Source organism: Lissotriton vulgaris, chromosome 3_2, assembly GCF_964263255.1.
Source record: "Lissotriton vulgaris chromosome 3_2, aLisVul1.2, whole genome shotgun sequence".
Lineage (NCBI taxonomy): Eukaryota > Metazoa > Chordata > Amphibia > Caudata > Salamandridae > Lissotriton > Lissotriton vulgaris.
In genome coordinates, this window is record NC_141690.1 from 6,925,097 (window position 1) to 6,949,596 (window position 24,500).

The following is a 24,500-nucleotide window of genomic DNA, read 5'->3' on the forward strand; positions in this document are numbered from 1 at the left end:
CGCATTCAGATGATGATGGAGCGCTTGGTTGAGATGTTACGAATTGGACCGGACCCTACCCCATTACAAGAAACAGCGACAACAGAGACACCCAATATGGCCACTCCGATGAAGGAAGTAGACCCCCCATTGTGTGAGGTATCGGAGCCCTTGACCAATGTTTTGAAAGATGAACACAAGTTCAATGCCACCAAAGGATTGTTAAGCATACGATCGTTGCCGACTATGGAAGGACTAATTGATGTTCCCACCCCAGAAACGTCTGATGAGAATTGTTACTGTAATGACACTGCTTCACTTCCCCATGTATCGGAGCCGCTAAGATGGGGGACTAATCAACGCTGGGAGTTCACAACGGGAAAGGGAGTCTCTGGACCTGATGACGTTCACGGCACTCTCGTTCTACTACTTTGTCTTGCATTGTGTTCTAACATATTTTCCTGGTACTCGGACTGTCTTGCGGAAGAGGTGGCTTATCAGGAGGGGACTCATGTGTCTGATCGTAAGGGGCAAGGATGAGATCGAAAGACTGGGTTTGACTCAAGTAACGATGGGCACGGGATTTGCTAAACTTATGCTATAGTAGGCTTGGCGGTGTTTGAAGATCCCCTTGTCAAGACACATATTTGCTGTCCGATTGATTTTTTTTTTTTCAAAACTGTTTTTATTAAGATCGCTGAGATAAACATACACAGTGCTCCGAACCCCGGAGGGGCTGTGACAACAATCATGCTTCATATTGTGCGATGTATTTAATTGGCATACCCTCCACCCTCCGCCCCACCCCCCAACTACCCAACCCCCCCCCCCCTCCTGCAACACTATGTCTCTTCAACACTGTTTAGGGTAAGCATACAATTGTCCGTATAAATAACCTTGTCTCAACATGCCGATCACAACTGCCCATCCTCGCCCCTTGGCGGTGGTGGAGGCTCCAGCCACAATCCCCTGTAGTCTGCTCATCTTTTCCATATTTTATAGTGTTTTGTGGGGCAGCCTCTGCCTCAAACACCGGCCGCTCCAGTCCCATGCAAAAGTCCAGTCCTTTCTTCCACCCAACCACCTTGGGAGCCCTGGGATCCTTCCAGGCCTGCGCCACATCTCGTTTAGCCAGTGTTAGACCTAGCAGCAGCAAGTGTCGCTTGTAGACGTTACCGCCCACCCCTTCTAGCACATGGAGCAGGCCCAATTTCGCCGTACGGGGCAGTTTACATCCCAGCAGCTCCGACAGACAGTCCCACACACCCGTCCAAAATCTCGCCAGGCCACTACATTCCCACACTGTATGTAAAAGGGTGCCTAATTCATGACCACATCGCAAACACGCCGGGGACTCAATCAGACCAGCCTTCCACAATCTCTCTCTGGTATAATAAGCACAGTGCAGGTATTTGAATTGTATTAGGCGTAAGCGGACAGCTATTGCTGCCCCCCTGGGGGACTCGAGAGCCTCCCGCCAGTCTTCCTCCTCCAACTCTCCCACATCCTGCACCCAGCGATCTCTCAGGGGCTGTAGATCTGAGGAACAATGTGTCACTAATGTTTGGTATATTTTGGATATCTTTTTGTCTTCTAGATCCCCCATAAATACCTTCGCCTCTATCGGGCTGAATTCAGGTAGTGTATCCAAGCCCACAAGCGCAGGTGCCAGAGCGTGCCTAAGTTGTAAGTATCGAAAGAAATGCGTGCGGGGCATGTCAAATTCTGCGCTAAGGTCTTGAAAGGATTTAAGTGTGGTGCCCTTTAGGACCTGGCCCAATGTTGAGATTCCTATCAAATCCCAGCCCCTAAATCCCGGAAGGGACATCAGGGCCGGTAGTTGCCCGTTATGCCAGAGTGGGGTCTCCCCCGTCTGTGTTCCCCACCGTCCCATACGACGCAGTGATTGTCGCCATATCTGAAATACAACTTGTGTTGCCCTAGACAATCTCTTCCGCAGCTGCGCCGAGTATAATACCGTGTGTAGGGAGTCTGGTTCCATTAGGTACCTTTCTAGGGCATACGCCGGGTCCTCTCTGCCACTGTACCACCAATCATTCAGAACTACCAGGTGTGATGCTTGGTAATATGACAGAAGATCCAAGGTCGCTAGTCCCCCACAGTACGTGGACAGAAAGCAGGTCCGCAGAGCTACCCGCGACACGCCACCGACCCACAAAAATCGACCGAGTGCCGAGTTGACTAGTCGGAACCATTGCGGCGGTATTGGGAATGGGTGGTTTTGTAGTTGGTACAGCAAACGGGGAAGGGCTACCATCTTAAAAATGGCGGATCTACCATATATATTGAAGGGCATGCGGGACCAGCACTTCATTTCCTGCTGCACCTTGTCCCATACAGGAACTACATTGCGCTCCCAGGCGATTGTCGGTGTGGTCGTTGTCTGATGTCCGATTGATTTTTTACTTCAATTTCGGGATCCTTGGTTCTGGCGGGGGGGGGGGTGCGACCGGGAGCCTGTACGAATATGCCCTCCTCCACTTCTCTTCTTCGGTAGATTTCTACTTTTAGAACTTAGTTATTGGGGGTTAGGCGATAGCCGTTTGCAGGGGTGCAGGGTGGGGGGATGGGTTTATTGTTTTCTTTCTGTTATCGCCCATATGGTTTTTTCTTTTTCAATTTTTCTCAGTCTTTCCTTTCCCCTTAATATTGTCGAAATATCCTGACGTTGATCCTTAACCTCTAGTATCTGGTTGCCATGATTCTCCTGCAGTTTTGATTTTATGGGTGGGAAGGTTTTGAGGGTCCGCAACTAAACGCTAACCGGTTGTACTGATGCAATTTTATTTTGTGCTTAATAGTGCGAGCCTCTCGAATATCCTTGCTGTTTCACGACTATCCTGTTTTTATGTACCAATTCACCCTGTCATTATTGGATGTATGTATGGCACCAGATATGTCTGTTTATTTTTTTGCTTTAAATAATAAAAAGATTTATAAAAAAAAAAAACGGCTTCAGTGTCCTAAATCTATTGCTGACTCAGATTATGTTTTAAGTTGCAAGCCTAAGCACGTCCCGATATTTACCTTTGGGTGCGGACTGGAAACTCCGTCACATTACTTCATGCAACGCAGAGTCCCATCTGGCTGGCATCAATCAATCAATCAATCAGTGACACTTATAAAGCGCGCTACATACCCGTAGGGTCTCAAGGCGCTGGGGGGGGGGGGGTGCCGCTACTGCTCGAACAGCCAGGTCTTCAGCTTCTTCCTGAAGGAGAGGTGGTCTTGGGTCAGGCGCAGGTCGGACGGGAGGGAGTTCCAGGTCTTGGCGGCCAGGTAGGAGAAGGACCTTCCTCCTGTAGTCGCTCTTCGGATGCGGGGGACGGCGGCGAGGGCGTGGTTGGCTGATCGGAGGTGGCGTTTGGGAGCGTAGAAGTTGACTCGGCTGTTGAGGTAGCTCGGGCTTCGGTCGTGTAGGGCTTTGTGTGCGTGGGTGAGGAGGCGGAAGGTGATTCTCTTGTTGACGGGGAGCCAGTGAAGGTCTCTCAGATGTCCGGAGATGTGGCTGGATCGTGGGATGTCGAGGATGAGTCTGGCTGAGGCGTTTTGGATCCGCTGGAGTCTCTTCTGGAGCTTGGCGGTGGTCCCGGCGTAGAGGGCGTTGCCGTAGTCCAGTCGGCTGGTGACGAGGGCCTGGGTGACGGTCTTCCTGGTCTCTGTGGGGATCCACCAGAAGATCTTCCGTAGCATGCGTAGGATGTTGAAGCACGCCGAGGAGACGCTGTTGACTTGCCTGGTCATGGAGAGGGAGGAGTCCAGGATGAAGCCCAGGTTTCGTGCATGGTCTGTCGGTTTGGGTGCGGTGCCCAGGGTTGTGTTACTGTGGCGGCCATCTTGTGCGGCATTATGGGGGCCAGAGTGTGCGCAAGGGCATTGTGGGAAACGTAGTTTTAGTAGTTCGAGGATTAATTTTCTCGATGCCTTAGTATGTGTGCATATTACATTAGGCGAACTCAAGAATGCTGAAGACTGCTAGCTTAAGGAGGTGACTTTCTTGATCCCAAACGGGTTTCTTAATATGTGTATATTCTAGCAATTTCATATTGATGTCATTGGAGATGTGAGGTGCAGTGTGTCCATTCCTTGGACTGCCTCTATGTGCATGGTCTAAGTTATTTATGTGTCGATGTATAAATACCGGCATTCTGATCGTGACATCATTAACCATTCTGGCGGACTATATGGCGCCAAAGTGCGGGGCTATCTCTATTCCAGTCGCCTATTCTTCAAAAAGACCCAAGCTCACACTCTGGATAATTCTGACATACTATTAAGGCCTGTCAATGTACTATTGAACTTGAGGATGAGGTATGCCTCTTTTTGTAACAACACCTTGTCGACATCAGTAGGGCGCTGTACATTACTCATGGTGAACGACACCGACATTTGAAATAGTTTTCATTATATAACTTCTCCATGAAGTGCTCTACCATGGGAGCAGTTAGCACTTTCTTTTTTATACGTGACCTGTGTTGGCTTATACGCAAATTAACCTGTTGGTTAGTTTTGCCAATGTAGATCTTCTTGCATGGGCAAATTATTACGTATACTACGTTTTTTGTCCTGCAGTTTGAGAAGCCAGAGGGTTTCCACCTCACATCCAAATGCTGAAATTCATTCCCTTCAATGGTATTTGGACATGCGACGCAGTTACCACATCTATGGTGGCCATCAACCGGTTTCATGTTCCAGAGTGAAAGGAGATCATGTTTTGGTTTTGGCCTGGCAATGTCGGCTCTCACAATTTGTTGCCCTAGACTTTGATTCTTTTTGTAGGCAAATATTGGGCGGGGTAAAGGACACTCCAACCCTTCCAAGAGGTGCCAATTCTTCAGCACCGCTTGTCTCATCTTGTGAGTGTCTGGACCAAACGTGGTCACACATATCAACCGGTCCAACTCTTTCTTCTCTCTGGTTTGTAAAAGACACTCGCGTGGCGTGAACCGGGCCCTTTTGTATGAATGTTTTAAAAGTTTCTTAGGGTAACCCCTGTGTTTCATCTCCTCGCAAAAAGTCTGTGCATGGTTGTCATAATCGCCTATCTCAGTACAATTTCTGCGTATCCGCAAAAGCTGCCCATAGGGCAAATTCGCTTTTAGGTTTCTGGGGTGGTGGCTTCTATGGTGCAGGATAGTGTTTTTGTCGGTAGCTTTTTTGTACAACGAGGTTTTAAGAGAGCCTTCAACACAGCTCAGTTCGACGTCTGAGTCAGACGACTCAGACAATGAAGTCTCTGAAAAGGTAGCGAAACGATTTCTTGACCTCCCTTGGTAATTATACTGCGCTCTACGGAAGTCCTCCAAAAAACAAAAACGGCTTCAATGTCCTAAATCTATTGCTGACTCAGATTATGTTTTAAGTTGCAAGCCTAAGCACGTTCCAATATTTACCTTTGGGTGCGGACTGGAAACTCCGTCACATTACTTCATGCAAAGCCGAGTCCCACACAAATAATGGTTACTATGGAGGTAACATAGAGGCAGTCCAAGGAATAGACACACTGCAACTCACATCTCCAATGACATCAATATGAGATTGCTAGAATATACACATATTAAGAAACCCGTTTGGGATCAAGAAAGTCACCTCCTTCAGATAGCAGTCTTCAGCATTCTTGAGTTCGCCTAATGTAATATACACACATACTAAGGCATCGAGAAAATGAATCCTCGAACTACTAAAACTACGTTTCCCACAATGCCCTTGCGCACACTCTGGCCCCATAATGCCGCACAAAAAGGCCGCCACAGTAACACAGGCCAGCCAGATGGGACTCGGCTTTGCATGAAGTAATGCCCCGGTTACTTACCGGTAATCTTCATTACTCCGAGTCCATGTCTTCCTCGCCACAGTAATCACACATGAGCCTCTGGCTCCACACAGAACTCCAAGTACAAACAAAATAGCGCTCTAGTCTCCCTCTCCCTCCTCCAATATGGCCCCCAGTGGCTCCAGCCAATCCCATAAAGGGACACATAAACACCAACACGACCTGAAGAACCAAGCCGCATACATGAAGCCACCACCAGGGCCGGGAGGGAAGGGAAACTATACTGTGGCGAGGAAGACATGGACTCGGAGTAATGAAGATTACCGGTAAGTAACCGGGGCATTACCTCCTCGTCCAGTCTTCCTCGCCACAGTAATCACACATGAGCCGATACCAAAGCAATCAGCTTCATGTAAGGAAATAGACCACACCAGTAGTGCAGTGAAAACATATTTTAATATACAGAGGTATAGCAACAAAAAGGAAACCTCTTAAGGAACCCCCGCTGACAAAACAGAAGAGGAAAAAGAAACAGAACCCCCACCCCCAACCTGGAGGCGGTAATGGGACATGAAGGTATGCGGGGAAGACCACGTAGCAGCCCTGCAAACATCCTCCATGGACACCCCTTTGAAAGAAGCCCAGGATACAGCAACAGATCTGGTGGAACGACCCTGAACAGGAAGGGAGGGGACCTCAGAAACCGAAGCATAGGCCAACATAATGGCCTCCTTAATCCAACGACTGATCGTGGAGAGGGAGGGCTTCAGGCCCTGACGTGACAGACCAAAATTGACAAACAAGTTGTCCACTTTACAAAAGGAAGACGTGCGTGACAAATAAATCAATAAGGCACGACGAACATCCAATAAGTGCAAAAGGGATTCCTCAGCCGAGGACGGATCAGGACAAAGAACCGGAAGAACCACCTCAGCAGACCGGTGAAAATAAGAATCCACTTTAGGAACAAAGGTAGGATGAGGGCGCAAGACCACACGGTCTGACAAAACCAACAAAAAAGGGGCAGAACGAAGGAAAGCACCCAACTCACCCATACGCCTGGCAGAAGCAATTGCCACAAGAAACACCACTTTGAGGGTCAAAAACTTCAAGTCCACCGACTCCAAAGGCTCGAAAGGAGTCAACTGCAAGGAACGTAAAACTAAAGGAAGGTCCCAAGGAGGAGGACACATGATAGGACGGGGGCGCTGGAAAGAAAGAGACTTAAACAGTCTAGTAACCAATGGAGAAATTGAAACCAAAGGTAGGACATGAAAAGCCCGAATGGCAGCCCATTGAGCTCGAAGAGTCGAAATGGCCAAGCCCAACACAAACCCATCATTCAGAAAATCCAGAATGCGAGCCGGATCCAAAGAATCCAAAGACAGCCCACGACCAACACACCAAGAAGCAAAATTATCCCAGTGCTTGGCGTAGGACTTAAGCGTAGAAGGCCGTTGGGACTGTTGAATGACCCCAGCCACAGTCACCGAACAACCCTCACGAATCAGAGAATCCCTCTCAAGAGCCAGGCCCGCAGACCCAGGGACCGGAACACAGGCAGAGGAAGAAGAGGACCCAGCAGAGGATAGGGAACGAAAGGCAATGCCCACCCCGGAGACACAGCCAATTCCAACAGAAGGGGAAACCAAGGGCGACGGCTCCAACAAGGAGCAACCAGAAGCACAAAGGACCCCTCCCTCTTGATCTTCCGTAACACAGCAGGGATCAGGGGAACAGGGGGAAATGCATACAACAGACCCTTCGGCCAAAGGAACGAAAGTGCGTCCACTTTCCAGGCATCCTGGCAAGGCATAATCGTGCAAAAGCAAGGGATCTGGGCATTGTCCCGGGAGGCAAACAGGTCCACAATCGGACACCCAAACATCGTCTGCAACCTCTTGAACATCCATCGCGTGAGGGACAAGGACCCCATGGAAGGAAAAACCCGGCTCAGACAATCCGCCACCGAATTCTCTGCACCAGGCAGGTAAATTGCAGATAGGGACTCCAGATTCAACTCCGCCCAACAACAGATCTTGCGGCTGAGGCAACTGAGGGAGCGAACCTTGCACCCCCCTTGATGGTTCACATAAGACATGACAACCTGATTGTCCGTTCGGATCTGCACGTGGTGACCCCGAACAAGATCCGAGAAATCCAAGAGACCCAGAAGGACAGCCTTCAACTCCTTGTAGTTGGAGGAACACGACAACATCGACTGAGGCCAAACCCCCTGAGTCGTTGAAACCCCCAGAGTAGCACCCCACCCCAGCAGGCTGGCATCGGTAGTGACCACTCGGGTGGGAACAATCAGAAAGGGACGGCCCTTGGACAGATTCCCGTCGACCAACCACCAACTCAGGACCACCCGAACAGCTTCCGACATAGGAACCAGAACCCCCATATCGAGGGAACAGGGGTCCCAATGTGACAAAATGTGGGACACCACCGGGTACATGTGGAGGCGAGCCCACGGCACCGTCAACAACGATGCAGACATCAGACCCTGAACCCTCATCCACAGGCTCACTGGATGAGAATGCCCCACCAACAGGGCACGGACAGCAGACATTAGGGATAGAATTCTGGGAGGGGGAAGGAACACCATCCCCAACTGAGTCTTGAACAGAGCCCCAATGAAAGTCAATTCCTGCGCAGGAACCAGGGAGGACTTCGGGACATTCATGAGGAACCCATGATGCTCCAGGACATGGCACACCCTCTGGACATGCAACTCCGCCTTTGGAAGAGAAGAAGCAGAAATTAAAATGTCGTCCAGATACGGAAAAACACTAATGCCCTCCCCATGTAAATACCCAATAAGAGGAGCTAGAATCTTAGTAAAGATCCTGGGAGCAGAGCAGAGCCCAAAAGGCAATACCTGCAACTGGTAATGACGACCCATTACGCAAAACCGGAGAAACTTCTGAAAGTCCGGATGAACAGGAATATGCAGGTAAGCATCCCTCAAGTCTATAGACGCAAGGAAATCGCCCTGAAACACCAGAGGAAGAATCAACTGAAGTGAAACCATCTTAAACTTCTGGTGAGGGATGAAAGTGTTGACCCACTTCAGATCCATCACAGGCCGAAGATCCCCGGTGCGCTTGGACACCAGAAAAAGTATGGAATACACCCCCTTTCCCACCTGATCGCAGGGCACAGGAATCACCGCCTTTTTGACCACCATGGAATCGATGCCTTCCAAAAGCGCCAACTTTTTCACAGGATCTCTGGGACAAGGAGTGGCCTTGAAACAGTCTGGGGGCGTCTGGGCAAATCCAATGCGCAAACCCTCCGAAATCACGCGAAGCACCCATTGGTCTGACACAGTCTCGCGCCAAGAGTCCATGAAGCAAGACAGTCGACCCCCAACCGGACCTACACCAGGAGCGATCCAGTCAGGATTTGGAAGCAGGAGCGGAGGAGGCAGATGTACCGGAGAACCGGGATTTATCAACGGAAGGAGCACCCCGGCCACGCCCCCTACCACGAAAGGGCTGACCCGCCCGACCCCTCTTAGAAGGACCAAAAGATCTCTGTGAACCAAAGGCCCGGAACCTGCCAGGACGTTCAGGAGCAAGCAGTTTACGATCCTCCGCCGTCTTCTTCACCATATCGTCTAGAGGCGAACCAAAAAGTTTAACCCCCGAAAAAGGGATCTTCATAAGCAAGTTTTTCTGCGCAGCATCAGCCTTCCATGAACGGAGCCACAACTGACGTCTTGCAGCCACAGAGGACCCGGCCGCCGAAGCAGCCGCCCCCAGTGAATCAAAGGACACATCCGAAAGCAGACGAACCTGCTGCTCCATCATCGCTAGGGTAGAAGAAACATCCTCACCCTGGTCCAACAACTCCGACAGAGATTGAAAATCCTTGAGCAACGACTGGATAGTGTAAGACGAATAGGCCGCAGCCCTGATAGAAAAATTTGCAGCCGCAAAAGTGCGCTTCACAGCACCATCCACCTTACGGTCAACTGGGTCAGCAGGGGAAGAATCCTCCGATACAACAGTCCCATGGGAAGACATGCTGGCCAACAAAGAGTCAACCTTCACAGAGGCAGGGTAATTCACAGCAAAATCCTGCAGAGGGTACCTTTTACTCAAAAAACGAGGAAATGAACCTTTGTCCACATCCTTCCATTCATTCTCCAGGACCTTCAAAACAGAAGAATGGAGAGGCAAAGAATCAGGCTCAGGACGATGATATTGCGAAAACAGATCGTCTTCCAGAGGCACCACAGAAGCAGGAAACACCAAGTTATCGCGAATGTGACCCAGCACCTCCTTTAGGTCAGCACCCTGCACAAAGCGACCTCTGACATCAACCTCCTCCTCATTCTCAGAATCAGCAGTAGCAGCAGCGCCATCAACCCTCGCCTTCTTTGCAGGAGGGACAGGCACCTGACCGCTTAAGGCAGCAGACACAGCAGAATTGATCATCTGCTGTAAAACATCCATCGAAGGAAATTGCATCCCAGAACCAGAAGGCACGGCCAAAGAATCAGGAGCACCTTCAGAAGAAACATCCATGACCGCCTGCCACGTGAACGAGTGTCAAAACAAACACAGGCAAAAGGCAGAACAGCCCGTAAAATTAAGGACCAGAGGTTGCTAAGCAACCCCACAAACCCCACCTCGATGCATTGCCAAAGAATAAATGCAGTCGGAAAAGCCGCGCGCACACATAGGAAAAGCAGCCTCAGACTGAGAGTGTGCCGAGCCGAGCCCTGAACGCGCCCCCGAAGTAGCAGAGAGTGAAGAGGCAGCAAACCATGCCGACACCAACCGGCAGCAGGTAAGAAAATGCCCCCGGAAGCCTCCGGCCCCCACAGACATCGCCCCCGGCCGCGCAACGTCCGCTCAGCAGGACGCGCGGTCGGAAATGGAATACCACCAAACGGCAGACAGGACACAAGGCGTCCCGTCCATACAGGTCACACAGCCGCAAATAAACGCTGCGTACGTCCGCTAAGCAGGACACGAGGCACATAGGCAGAAGAAGGGGGGAAAAAAACCAAAATTGAAAACCAGATACACACGCAAATGAAAATCAAAATACATCGCAAAAGTTAAACAAACACTACTTTCCCCCAACTAGATACCAACGGACCAAGGGAACCGCTAAAGCAGGAACCCAGTCCCACTCACCTGACCAGCAGGGAACACAGCACTCGGAGAAAAGCACTTTACGAACTTGGACCCGAATGCCTCAACACACGACTGTCCTTCTACACCCCCTCCCGCCAGCTACGATCCTCCAACCAAGCCCTTGCCACTATACCTCGCATCAACAAAACCACCATGGGAGGTAGATCCTTCTCCTACCTGGCAGCTAAAACCTGGAACTCACTTCCCACTCACCTTCGCCTTACTCAGAACCACCTAGCATTCAGAAAGCAACTTAAAACGTGGATATTCGACAAATAATTCCCCACCCTTCTTCAAGCGCCTTGAGACCCTCTGGGTATGTAGCGCGCTATATAAATCTCTTGACTTGACAGAAAAAAGGAACAGGTCGTGTTGGTGTTTATGTGTCCCTTTATGGGATTGGCTGGAGCCACTGGGGGCCATATTGGAGGAGGGAGAGGGAGACTAGAGCGCTATTTTGTTTGTACTTGGAGTTCTGTGTGGAGCCAGAGGCTCATGTGTGATTACTGTGGCGAGGAAGACTGGACGAGGAGGTAATGTGACTGAGTTTCCAGTCCGCACCCAAAGGTAAATATCGGGACGTGCTTAGGCTTGCAACTTAAAACACAATCTGAGTCAGCAATAGATTTAGGACAGTGAAGCCGTTTCCGTTTTTTGTTTTTTGCCCTCAGTTTAGAGCTGTCAGCTGCAAACCTTGCGCTCGGTACGATCGAGAGAAGATTGGTTACAAGTTCGAGGAGAGGGAGAGACATGCCTAATTAAATAACAGATATGCCCTTAGCTTCATTTAGTGATAACAATGCAGCTACCTGATGCAGCGTGTTGAGCATCCTAGCGTGGTAGGAGGGCAGTATCCTCACAATGATTTTCATTTTTGGTTAGGTTTGCCCACGAATAAACGCCAACTGTTTACGTGTTTGGAACTTCATATCCACACATAATGGTGGAAGTACACGAGGTATGTGGCATTTGATATTTTACCAATAGCGAATTGTGACACCTTCATTAGGCAGTGATAGATCGTGTTTTTCTGAAACAGGAACACCAATATATCTGACAAGTCCTCCTCCTCATTTGGCTCCGTCTGGTGCATATGGAGAAATAAAAGCGCTCCCAATAACGAACACGAAAATATTCCCTTTCTGACCAGAAAAGTACAGGTACAATACCCACCTTTTAGAAATAATGGTAGACAAGAGGCGTACAGGTTGTCAATGAAACTTTATTGTTTTCTTGCAACCTATACAAATAAATGACAAGGCCCTGATGAGAGTTTGGTAACTTGTTTCCCGAACTCGAAACGCGTCGGCACATCAACAGGAGCAAACCAGTACATTAAGGGCTAGATGTAGGTAAATAGGTTTTACCGATTCTTAAATACCGAATTTTACCGATTCGGTATTTAAGAATCGGTAAAACCTATGTAGGTAAAAAATCGGTCAAAAATACCGATACGGTAAGATTCGGTATTTATCGATTCGGTAAATACCGAATCTGTAAAAATACCGAATTGCCAAGGGGGACAGGGTGTCACTTTGACACCCTGTTGCACCCCTGTTTCTGGCTTGTGTGCCATGTGGCACACAGACATGCCCTTAGGGCATGTCTGTGTGCCACATGGCACAGGTGTACATGCACAGATGTGCATGTACACAAGAATTCGTTATTTACCATGCAATTGTATTGCATGGTAAATACCGAATACTGAAAGCCCTGTAGCAGTGTTAAAAGTGCTACCTACATTGGAAACATACAGAATCGGTAATTTTACCGATCGGTATATTTACCGAATCGGTAAAATTTACCGAATCGGTAATTTTACCGATTCGATGATTTTACTGATTCGGTAATATTACCGAATCGGTAAAATTACCGATTCTGTATGTTTTCAAGGGCCCTACATCTCCATAGCCCAATACCGGTCGGAAACGGCAGAAAATCGGTATTGTCGGCCGTTTCCGACCGGTATTGGGCTACCTACATCTGGCCCTAAGTGTATAAAGAAAACTGTCACATGCTTTATTGCCCCTGTTATTTGACGTTGTCTTGTGTAATTTCGAATAAGAATCGAGTTGGAGAAAAACGAAAATTGAAATGTCTATTGTCATTTGGATGTTTTTTGTTTGACTTGTGAATATATAATTTTTTTGCAATTTTTGTGTTGTATAAAATGTATATATTTATATGTAAAAAGTAATTTAAGTGTTTGTAAATATGTATTGCTTTTCTACCTGAAAAGAAAGATATGACATTTTGTCAAAATCACACAAGTGACTGGTATAAATAAAAATACCTGACTAGAGTTAATGAATTTTCATTTGGTCCCAATAGAAATAATAGATGTATTGTAAATAAGGAGGGTGTGGGCATCATTGTTGTGTTATGGTACTCATCTCTTTTTTGACTTCCATGAAGCTTCTCCTGCGACGGGCCACCTCTGCTGTGTAGTCTGGAAAGAACGCAATTGTGGAGTTTTGCACACGGATCGGCTGGGATGTTCTTGCCGCCTGGAGGATTGCGTCCCTATCGCGAAAGTTGAACAGTTTGGCCGGAACCGGTCTTGGGGGTGCCCCTGGCTTTGGTTTGCCTCCCGGGACTCTATGGGCCCTTTCAACTGAGAAGAAGTGGGACAATCCCTTAGGTTGTAGTTTGGTTTTGATTAAGTCTTCCACATATAGGTCCATCGCCTGGGCCCCCTCTGTTTCGGGAAGACCAAGAATTTGCATGTTGTTCCGTCTCGATCGCCCTTCCTGGTTATCCAGCTTCTCCTTCAGAAGTTTATTTTCTGTCTCAATCCGCGTCATTGCTCTCTGCAATTCCGATGTGTCCTTCACTAGTGATTTGGTAACTATTTCTACTTCCTTGATCCGTTCAGTCATTTTGTGGAAGTCCGCCCGTAGCAGAGAAACGTCCGTTGATATCGTTCCCACCGTCGTCTGAACTGCTGATAACGCTTTCATAATGTCTTCTAAGGTGACCTTTTTCGCCCCGTCTCCTTCCGGCGTTTTCCCCATGGATGGTCGCCCTTCCGTTAGTTGTAATTTGTTTTTCTCATACGCATATTTATCCAGTTTTGCCTGTGTTGATTGGTTCCTTGGGCCTCTGCCTGCCATATTGTCTTTTTTCAAGAGGTTCTCTGTGGCAAGGCTGGCGTGGGGGGTGACCGTCCGTCAAGTCAAATCTTGATGAGGGATAAATGTGGAGCGGGGGCACGGTAGCGGTCTACATGTAGTATCTGGTGGGAAATCTTTCTTAATTGAGGGCGTGGAATGCCCGTAGGACTTGCCTCAGGCGCCCGTTCGGCACCCCAATGCAGCGGTTTTCGTGACACTGTGGGAAGCAACGGAGGTCAAGCTGCCCGGGTCATAGTATATTTCAGGTCTCTGTGGCTGTTAGTACATACGAGGCATAAAGATACGAGGGGGGGGAGCCCCCGGATTATACCTCCATCACTGCCACCATTAGCCGATATGCTCACCACTTCATAGGCCACCAGACCCTCAAGCAGGCAGCCCCTCTGCCGGCAATGTTCACTCTGCGTCTTCGTCCCCGGTACAGGCGGATGAATTGCCCCTCTCCGTAGCTATATCGGGCTGCCTGCGTGGTCTGTTAGTGCGGTGCTGCCCCCACTCTCCCGGTCCGGTACCTCTGGTCTGTATGTTACCGATGTTGTGATTACTGTGCGGTGTGTCCGGTAAGTGGTAAAGTTACCTCCGTGACATCTGCTGGCGTTATTGCGCTGCCTTTGGGCTCCCATCTATGGAGGTGGCCGGCTGGCGCAATTCACTCCAGTGCCCAGTGCCACCGGCAGCCGAGTTCAGGACCATCAAGCCTCTCCGTGGTCCCCGGAGGCAGCGAGCGCTGAGTCGCTGTTTGTGGTTTGCCACAGGAGGCGTTGTAGGCGGCCGCCTTCCGATATGTCCGGAGTAGGGGGTCCTTCCGGTGCTGCGGCGTCCGGCCTTCCTTCACTTCCATTCGGCTCCTGCAAAGCGACGGGAAACATAATTTACTACGAAGGCATCCCCACGCATAACGTTTACCACGGTACACTTACCACGCAAACGTTTTTTCAACGTGGGTGCCTTCCACGACCGTCTTGACCACGAAAGTACGTTCAGCGTGGGTTGGGGGGAGACGTGGTATTCCGTCCAGTCGTGCTGGGGGGGCTGGGGGAGGGTTGGGAGGGGGGCTAGGGGGGCTGGGGGGGCTGGGGGGGTCTCCCCCCCAAAAAATAACAACAATTAAGGAGCGAGTTAGATAAATAAAAAAAACGCTCTGTGGTATTAATGAAGTAAAAGGAATGACCCTCCCCCAAAGACGTGCAGTGTACGTAAAAAAAACAGTCCTTTTTTTATTTTAGAAGACGTGTTTTGACGCTTGTTTCCATGGTAGATGGAAGTAAGGGCTGCTGGAGAAAGACGTGCAGGTAAGACGTTTCTACCGTGGTACAATCCTTTGTTGTAAATTCCAGCGTGGTAAAGCCACTTGCGATGTAAAATTCGCGTGGTAATGCCATGCGTGAACTTGTAATCGTTGAAAAATCATATATTCCAAAGCGACAGTCTGCGGCTTGGTGCTGTCACGAAGGTCCTCAGCGCCCGTGCTCTCCCTCCTCGATTCACTACCTTAGAGCGCCTCCCGACTTCACCGGACGATCCGGCTCTGCTTCGGACCTCAGCTCTTGCCCCGGGGGGTTAAGATGGGACGGATAAATATACGGATTGATGATAAAAGGGTGCCTTACTCACGGAGCTCAGCAGCTACGCCGCCATTATCATCGGCTGCTAGCCAAGCCCCCCGTTTCTGGTATTTTTGAAGATAACTTGATATTTTTATAAACTGTTTCTGATATTCTTGTGAATAGAATATTATGTCAGTATAAATTCTTAAGAGTAGATTTGGTTTAATTGACTGTGTATGCCTATGGAGGCACAACTACTCAAGGGTGCACTGACCACAGGAGCATTTCTCAGGTATACAGAGCCTTCATGAATCAGTCCCCATGCACACTATTGAACCTTAAGGCGGGCTGGGAGGTAAGGCTGGGCCCTTTAAAGGAGGTAGAATGGAGGGAGCCATGCATCGAACTACATACCATGGACATATCGGCTCGTCTGTGCCTTATCCAACTGAACTACTTGCACAGCACATACATCATGCCTAGACAACTGTAGAAAGTGCAACGAATTTCAGGTCCAATTTGCAATAGATGAGTGGAAGGAATGGGAGATTTTTTATCATATGGTGTGGGTATGCCTCATCATCCACCCTTACTGGTATACCATATTTGAGACACACTCAGTGGTACTGGGCCAGAAGATTGATGCCTCTCAAAGAGTTTCTCTACTCTGTATTTTGGATGATCTGGTAGCCCAAAGGGCAAGCACAACCTGGTGGGACTGGGAACACAACTGGCGAAAAGAGATGTAGCAAAATACTGGAAAGCTCCAGAGGTCCCCTGTTGAGGGAAAGGAGGGCAGACATTGACCGCTGTGCACAATTAAAAGAACATATTTACATACCATGCAGATGCCCCCAAAAACACTTGAAAATATATGCAGGAAATGATGGGCATATTACAGGGTGGACAGTGATAGTGCCTGAAGTGGGGTGGAGGGAAACAAATGCATATGGGGAAATATACAGCTGTTTTCTAGGGGTACTTGCGAGGCCCGCAAAGTGTGTGCATTACATGTGCTTATATGTAAAAAACAAATAAACTGTTGTTAGAAGGAAAAAAATCTGTGTGTAGAAATGTGGTCTATGTGAGCAAAACTTGCCGTGCAGCAGAGTACATGGCCTCCCCCAGTACACCAACACAAGCTTTTATATTCATGTAAAGTGTAGCCATCTAACAGTTCTCCCTCCTCCTGGTTCTTCCTTAATAAAGCCTTTCCTCTGGCCCTTCCCCGAGAATATTTGGAGCAGAAACCTCAACCATATTAGGAAATGTCTTAGGTCTGCATGTGTCTATTGCAGTGCTTCCCAAACATTTTAGAACTACGGCCCTATTTTTAAAACGGCAATCTTTCCGACCCACGTAGCTTTAAGGGACATGAGGTGGGGCAATTTTTTAACATAATTGTGGACATGCTGTCAAAATGCTGTTACTTACCAAAATAACACACTGTTTACAATTTTTTGTGTTCCTCTGTAATAGCAGTTGTTTGTAAATGTCATGACCTCGACCACACCCTTAGATATGCCTTTATCAGACTGTGGCTAAGATATTGATCAACCTATAAAAGTGGCAAGTATAGAACGCACTAGAGCTAGAACACTTCTTAGTGGGGTGCTGTCCTGTGTCATCTTTTCACTAAAAGCACAAGGCGTCCAAAAAATCCTGGTATTGATACCCATGAATTAAGCACATTTGAAGAACCCCTTCTGCAGCAGAGAATGGGGTAAGGCCTCATATCAATGTGTGTGTTAAAACTTGGCCCAGTAGTGCATTTGTGGGCTATATCTATCTACCTCCCTATCTATATGTAAAATGATGTGTATATATAGATATATTTTTGTAGAGCCCACAATAAACAAATTAACAACAGTTCCTGGAGTGAAGGTTTTTTTTTGGGGTTGAAGGAGCGATGTATATATATATATATATATATATATTAACCTGTAGGTAGTTATACTTAGGACCTTCTTTCCATAGGAACAGGGATTTGTCCCTTAACTATAACTTTGGCGCTGTTTGACAAATCTTCACAACGTTTATAAAATAAGTGCGCTGCTGTGTCTTGTTGTGCATGGAGAGTTTCTCAACGGAATGTTACCAAATATGGTAGAAAAATAGATCTTGGTTCAGAAAGCGGAAGCCTCTCTGGGGCAGAGCTGTTTCTTCTCGCTTGGCAGCACAAATGATCCTAACTTCTTGAACATCGCAAAGGCAAACCAAGTGTTTTTCCTCTTGTATTCAATGTTGGACAACAAATATGAAATCCTTAATGCAGGTGATTTCCTCGTTAATCTTTAAGAACAAAATCTGATGTGCAGTGAATGTGATGAGTGGCTTCTTTCTTGTTGTTTCCTGGTTAGAGCAGAGTCCATGGCTCTCCCTTTTAAATACTCCAAGTATGCAAATGCCCAAAATCCATAGCACCACTCACACACCCACTCACAGACATACACAGGCACTCACACACTTATTTCCAGACCTGCACACAGCCAAAGACACTCACAGGCCCATACAGCCACTTACACACCCAATCACTGACTCATACAGTGTGGCTCAATGGTTAGAGCGGCAGACCCTGATGCATAGGTCTAGCCCGGGACCAGGGTTCAATTCCCCGCCTCGGTGGGTCTTGGGCTCAAAATTCCACGGACCTGATAATTCTCGCCTCGGTGCCTATTCTAATCATAGAGTCCCACTCTGCAACTCTGGGCAATAGCTTGCTTAATCTCCACAACGGCCCCCACAACGCTAAGGATGCCTGGCCTTCACCCTGGGGGTACCCAGGAGTGGACGCCTAACAGGGAAAGCCAGGACGGGTTCCACAGCGGTATTCGTACAAGCGCCTTGAGACCCTTGCGGGTGAGTAGTGCGCTATACAAGTATCAATTTACAATTTACATACAGCCATTCACAGATCTATATAACCACTCGCACACCCACCCACCAAAACACACTCACAGACCTATACAGCCACTCACACACCTACTCACTGACCTATACAGCCACTCATCCCACTCTCAAAGGTGAAATGTTACAGTTAGAATGCTTTTTTTAAATGTTGAAATTCTCTGAAAAAAACAAAGGTTACAGGGACGTTATAGTTAAGCTCAGATTTCACTAATACAAAACCAGTGAAATTCAGCAGTTAGTGTTACCTGAGGCTAACTATAACTTACGTCTCCGTAATGCACTGCTTAGGACCTCATATTAGGGCAACAGGAGGATGCTGCGCTGCCTGGGGTCAGAGGACGAGGTAAAAGAGCCCGCCCGAGGTGCATTTTAAACAAGCTGTCGGCATTGTGAAAAAATATAGTGCGTCCCGACTAATGAAGGAGACTGTGTAACGCTGCAAGCAAAAGATCCAGTACGGATGGGCTGTCCCAGAAGGAGACAGGGCGGTAACAAGGAGGGACCAAGAAGACTCATTTACAATCAAAAGCTAGCGTTTAGCATGAGCGATGATGCACGCCAATGGAAACTACAATATGCCTCGCAGAGCGAGTAGCACATGCGTGCAGCAACGCTAGACAAGACCTAAAAAGGAAAGAACCTCAAAAGGAATTCAATGTGTGCTTTATTGACAATGGCAAAGCCTTTGATTGTGTTGACCATATTATATTGTGTAACGTCCTTAAGAAAAGGGATATCCGAGAACTTCTCATTTGTTCTTGTGCATAAACAACACACTGGCTAAGAAGCCACAGTCAAGACAAAACAGAGTGGCTACATATTGGCAAAGTAGTTAGAATGGCTGTGTTCTTTCACTCTAACTCTTCAACTTGTATTCATATTAAGCAATGAAAGAAGCTGGTACGAAACACCAGCATGGATTCAAAATTGGCAGAAGAAACACCAACCGCTTTTGGTATAGAGATGACAGAACTCATATAGCTGAAAGCCAAAAAGAACTTAGGACCCACAAAATAAAAAAAAAGCATTGTGAAATAATGAGACTACAACTAAATGTAAAAAAGACCAAAGCAAGAGTTTGGCCTTCAAGTCTCAAGTTTATGGATATCTTCAGTTGCGCCACGCTCTGGAGCAACATTGTGGATCAATGGGGAACATCCCCGACGGTGGCCCTCTTGTGGTCCAAATCCTCGTAGGACCTACTGTGGAAAAAGGCATTTCACGGATTTACTAATCCCTCACAACTCACTCCCCTGATGTTTTAGCGCCCCATAGAACCTGGTATGAACAGTGGGTAGGGCCCCTAGAGGACTCAGACTAGAGAGATGCTCGCATGGTGCCTAGAATGCAGGTTATACTGTCCAGGCTTAGTCTTTTATTGCTACACTACTTGCACATGACCTACGAGACATCCGAGCGTCTATGGCACTCCGGCACATTACAGTCGCCAGCATTGTTGGGGGTTCTTGGACACCTCTGATAATTTCTATCATATTGTGTGGGACTGTTCGGTGATCGCCAGATACTGGGGCAAGGTCAATGAGGTCCTGGCCAGGGTGGTGGGGAGGCCCATTCACACATCTCTTTTGCCTCAGCTGTTGGGTGTCGTGGAGGGGGTGTGTGATGATGGGGGTGGGAGGAATAGGATCCTGGTGGGGATCGGACTGGCACTGCTGAAGTGTGATATTGCTAAAGGATGGTGGCTTTCTTCTCCACCCCTTCTAGAACTAAGGAGACAATCGATGGACGCAGGAGAAGGCTGTATACAAGGTCAGGGGTTGCCCCAAAAAATATACCAATATATGGGGTAAATGGTTGGAGTATTGTGGACTATCATAGTGAATATGTACGGGTGGGATGTGGTTATGTATGTGTCATTGTATTGCTGTGCCTGCGTTATTTTGTGTGTTGTTATGTGCATTAACATTAATAAAATTCTGTTTATATATTTTTTTTAAGTCAAAGCAAAAACAATAGTTAAAGCAACCAGTTTTGACGTTGAAGGTAAAGAGAGATATTGCTCATGGATGGCGGCTTTCTTCTCCATCCCAGCTAGAACTAAGGAGACAATCGACGGACACAGGAGAAGGGCGTATACAAAAAATATACGAATATATGGGGTAAATGGTTGGCGTACTGCGGACTATCATAGTGTGTATGTACGGGTGGGATGTGGTTATATATTTCATAAGCCCTTGTGTCATTGTATTGATGTGCCTGGGTTATGTTGTGTGTTGTTATGTGCTTCAAAGTTACTAACACTCTGTTTATATTTAAAAAAAAAAATCAAAGCAAAAACAATAGTTAAAGCAACCAGCTTTGATGTTGAAGGTGAAAACCAGAAGTGGTGAGCAGCTTCTTTTTTCTGGAATCAACAATCAATAATAAAGTTTCAAGAAGTCAACATGTATGTTGGAGATTAGCAGTGGGCAGAGTTGTGAGGAAAGACTTGGAAAAGATTTTTAAATACAATAGTGTGTCTACAACGGGCATCTCCAACAAGTGGCTCATGAGCTACTGGTAGCTCCCCAGCTACTCATAAGTAGCTTTCCTATTTGCAGACCAGCCTGCAAAATGATTGGCTATTGCTTGGATGAATTAACATATGTATTCCTGAATTAAAAAGTGCGTATTCAAGATTAAAATGCATATATTTATCAGAGCTCATAAGATGATGTTTGGAAAAAAATTGTTGAATGTCCAAACATATCTACATTCCAAGTTGATAAAACCTTTCTTGCATTACTAATGGCAACCCTGTTCAATGCTGGTTGTCTTGGCCACTAATGTAACATGATATATTCAACACTAATAATAGCAGTAGCTCAAAATAAAAATGTTTTTAAACATAAGTAGGTCTTGTTAAAGGAAAGGTTGGAGACCTCTGGGCTACATGAACAAACGTCAGAAGTGTACAATCTGTAGTATTTTTTGTATGAATGCAAAATTTGGACACTGATGAAGCAGGACAAGAAGCACACAGATGACTGAACAGACATGTTGAAGTAGACTTTTAACAATACCATTGATAGCCAGGAAGACAAATAGATGCATCACTGATCAAATTAAGCAAGCCCAATGTTTGAAAATGAGTTGTGCACTCAGTAATGTTTAACATAAAAGAAACAAGAACTATAACTGATAAGTTATTGGAATTACACACTTCTAGCGTCATGATGAATACAGCGTCTGATAATTTATTTAAAAATTTTAGTAAGTAAGGCTATTGGACATCAATGTTTATTGCTTCCATTCCACTGTGAACTCCTCTCAATAATATATGTATACTAAGAGTTCTTCCTAAGCGTGAGGTAACCAGTTCTGAACTATTATAGGGTATGTGTGCACTTAAAGAGATGGTAACTATGCTAGGGCTAAAAATATTAGATATACCTTTAAAATGTATAGAAGTAGATTATTCCAAATTAATGCAATCTCAGAAAGGTATGGTAACATTGGAATAGTCCATAACCACTGGTACTTGGGTAGCTAGTATGGTGAAAAACATAGAAAAAGGAGAAATGTATGCTAGATTAGGGGTAGTACCTCAGATTACCCATATTCAATACAACCTATATGATATTTTATGCCATGCATGCTGCGTATACCATAATATGATTGGTAGGATTGACAATCCTCCCTTACATTGGTGCATGGTAAACACATGGCATAATAGCCTAGGACAATAGGAATTATATTACAATATTAGTTAATTTTTCAATAAAGAGCAGTGTTTTATTGGAACCATATAATGATGTATCAGTCCTGTAAAACTATATATATATATATATATATATATATATATATATATATATATATATATATATATATATATATATATATATATATATATGAAGAAAGGTTCCTCCCCAGCCTGCTCTGCGCTCGCAGACACCGCCTCCACGCCAACAAGGAAGAGGACCGGACCAGCAAATACAGCAAAGATGGTATTTTATTTACAGATTAAAACAGAACCAGCGACGCGTTTCGGGCGGGAAGCCCTTGATCACGCTGCACCAACAAAAGGACCCGTTTCCCGAAGTCCGCAGCCCATTCGCAGATGGCGAGCAAAGACCGAGCAGGTCTCTCGGTAATTCGATTCTCCACAACAGTTTTCTTCACAGAAAAACTCGCACTAGGGATAAACCACAGTTTATTTCAGCAAAGTAACGCGTTTCGACAGCAAAAGCTGTCTTGATCACACAATTTGCATTATGAAACAGGGAGTCTATACATAGGTATTGGACACTGAGAAAGGACTGATAGTTAGACAACTAGTGTCCAGATCTTAACTTGGCGGCCATCTTACAATGGTAAATATATATAAGTAGTATATTATACATGTTCATATTTTCAGCGTATTTACACATATATGTACAATTTTCAAACCTACTTGGAGACTCAAAAAGATATACTATGTACATGGAGTTCATATATATACACATTTACATGAAATTCATATATATACACGTTATGCAATGTTGCGAGCTCTGGCGACATATTCCTTCGACATAGTGTCCTAGTAATATCATGACTGCCCAGATAGTCTCCTGTTTATAAACAATATTGTAACCATATCAGGCATAGTGCCCAATTTCTCCCAAAAACTGTACTTATTCAACATATGGCAAATTTAGCAGAACAAAAATCTTGAATGAACATTATCCCACATATCATATTGTATGTATCCAAAGATAGACCGATATATATACATTAGGTACCTATGAATTACTCCCTGTGTCAACAAAGAGAAGAAAGAAAAACAAGGAGTGCATAAATTAGAGTGAATTCTTAACTTTAAAAGTGTAAATTCTTATCTGAAAGACAGGACCCTCGGGAGAAAGGGGTAGGTTATCAGGAACGGATGAGACAGTCTGCTGCTCAGGTAACCTGTCCTTTCTTCCTATAAGTAAAATCAAAATAGGAAAGATTAACTACTTAAGTGAATATGTAGTGTTGTGTAATAATGAGAATTCAGATTCATTTTTTTCATTTCATAAGGCTTTATTCGGAACATAAAAACAAGTCCATAAAAGCACACATATATTAAATACAAGCTAACATTTACATATAATTTCATATTACAGTTGGGCAATAATGTATAAAAGAAAACATAATATACAGGTGGGGACAGAATAAATATTTAAAAACACATACTTTTCCTGACACTAATTGATTTAAGCAGGAAAGTAGCAGTAAAAAAACAAACATCAGGATGGTGCAGATTAGAAAGCAATTTCATGGAATCATGAACTGTTCTAACACCAAATTTAACAAAAATAGGTTTTAGAAAATTTTTACGGAAATTCCCATACAATTGACATAGTAGAACAAAGTGCATAGTGCTTTGTGCAGAAATGTTATCTCACGGGCAAGGACCAGCAGGATGCATATTCAAAGTTGGGAAAGTAACCAGATTATGTACAATCCCCATCCTTAGCCTAGTTAGGACGAATTGATGGGAAACTCTGGTCACTTGAGTCAAATATGGCTGATAACCCACTATATCGTTCAAGCTGCTATAAAACACACAGGTAGATAGCTTGCCTTCCTCTCTGGCCCGCATTTCTGATTTATGGTTAAAGAAGATGTTCTTCATTTCTGACTTTGAGAAGTCTGAAGCCCCAAATCGATCAGTCATTATGTTAAGGCCATAGAGCTCCTGAAAGCTGTTGATAATATATTTAATCCATGGGATCTTTAAATGGTGATCAACAGTGAGACAATCATCGATAATGGCTCTAGTTAAAGATGTCTCTTCTTTCAGCCAAATGGAGCGCCACAACAATAGAGGTCTCAGAAGAATCAAATCATTTAAATATTGGATTCCGAGTTCTCTATGGACCAAGTCGTTAGAGGTAGATTTTGGCAGGCACAGAAGTCTTTTTAAAAAGACATTCTCCTCCACCTGGAGGCTCCCAACTGAGGCCAGACCCCAGACTCCTGCCCCATAAAGGGCAACGGAAAGACATCTGGACTG